The following is a 1,997-nucleotide window of genomic DNA, read 5'->3' on the forward strand; positions in this document are numbered from 1 at the left end:
CAAAATTAAGCAAAAAGAGAAGCAAAAATCGACCTAATTTGGATGCAAAATGCATAAAAATTTGATTTTGGGTGTGATTTTGAAGTGTTAATTGCAAAAAAATTCTTCACCAAATTGAGAGCGTACGCACTTCACGACCTATTTTTAGCTCTGCATGTGCATATGTCTCACTTCTTGGAATAGTGTGTGCACTTACTTGATTTAGGTGTGTGTGTGCATGCTTGATTTAGGTGTGTGCATCATTTAAGAGGGGTGTGTACCATCCTCAATTTGGGTGTGTGTGTGCATTGCTTGATTTAGGTGTGTGCATCATTTAAGAGGGGTGTGTACCATCCTCAATTTGGGTGTGTGTAAAGTGTAGTGCACAAGCAAACAAAGGGGGTGGGCGGTCAAGCACATGTGCATGCTTGTTTTTAGGTGTGTGGAAAGGGAGTAAAGTCAACAAAAGACAAGGCATGTGAGAAAAGAATTTAGGTGAGAGAAAGAGAAACAAAGTCAACAAAGATAATAAAAAGAGTGTGTGGACGTCCGAATTTTAAAAAACCCAATTTTTTTTTTAAAAAAACTCTTTTTTTGTAGGCGTCCCATGCATGTGCGCATCTAGTCGGCCTCTTTCAGACCCTGTATTACGAGGATCTCTCTCTTGTACTTTCTCTTATATACCTCGTTCACCCGCGCATTTATGCACGACTAGACACTGAGAGTACATACGTCCGGAGAGTCGTTTGCTTGATTCACTTACTTGTTTGACATAGCACACTGTAGGATTTAGTGGACTCTCGACACATTTGACATCATTGTGATGTGATTTATGAGCCACTATTATCATGCATGATTGACTATAGGTCACCCGTGTGACAGTTTCATTTGATCACACCATTCACATCACGATCTTGCCATACACTTAGTATATTGCTTGCTATTCCTTGAGAGATCTAGATCAGTCATAGTGAGCTTCCACATGATCATTGAGTATTTGCACTCTCCAGATTGATGACGACCATGGCCATGAGAGGTTCCGATTTGGTGTTGCTATGGTTAGTAGGAGAGTACGAGGGACAGTTATGTTATAGAGATCGATCTACGATCGCTATTTTGTGAGGCTTCAGTCTCATGATCACTCTACTCATGCTTTTCAGTCAGTTAGAGCCAGAGCCCACCCCACGAGGTCTGATCATCTCATAGATTTCTTAGATGTACTCTATCGAGTACAAGATATCCATTCTAGACATGAGATCCCAGTACCATCCCTAGAGGATGTTGCAGACACACGATACCATCCAGTGACAGTCCAGTTACAGCGTATGCATGATAGTTTTTTGTATGTTGATGATGATGCACGCATGTATTTGAGAGAGTCACAGATGCCTGTACCAGAGCCTCAAGTAGATTCTGGTAGATCCATGGGTAGTAGGACCTATTATGGCCTTGATGATTATAGTACCTACATGATGATTTTTGGCCTACCTTGTCGACCTATCCCTAGCCCTAGATCACCTACATCTAGTGCCGGCATTGAGCTTGAGTCCACATACACAGCGAGATCACCCATCAGACCACCTCTAGGCTTTCCGCCTAGACCTATTGGTCCACAGGACTCTATCGATAACCATAGATCTAGATTGACACTGGAGATTGATGAGTCTCGAGAGCAGTTATTGAGAGAGCCACGCATAGAGATCGAGACGAGATTGACATCAGAGTCCTCACAGACACCACACAGAGCTAGATTCGGCATGATGAGCACTTCACAGTCTATGTTTACGATGAGATCAGAGCCACCATGAGTCATCGAGATGAGAGCACCCACCGTGAGTGCACCACACACAGAGCCATTGACTATGAGACGATTACATTGCGGACCCATGAGAGAGCATCCATAGCCTTTGGTGACGGAGCATACCATGCATTTACCTACAGAGGCTGTTACGACCACAACATTGAGCCAAATTGATGTTTCAGGATCACATGACCATGAGAGAGTTATGTCACATGGG

The 1,997-nt window shown here is 43.2% G+C and overlaps 1 pseudogene; it reads left to right on the forward strand.

Annotated features, from left to right (window-relative positions):
- The first annotated feature begins 1,002 nt into the window (after positions 1-1,002).
- On the forward strand, positions 1,003-1,787 carry LOC147426279 (uncharacterized; annotated as a pseudogene).
- The last annotated feature ends 210 nt before the right edge of the window (positions 1,788-1,997 follow it).

Source organism: Adiantum capillus-veneris, chromosome 24 (genome assembly GCF_014529385.1).
Source record: "Adiantum capillus-veneris isolate H3 chromosome 24, ASM1452938v2, whole genome shotgun sequence".
NCBI classification, from domain to species: Eukaryota; Viridiplantae; Streptophyta; class Polypodiopsida; order Polypodiales; family Pteridaceae; genus Adiantum; species Adiantum capillus-veneris.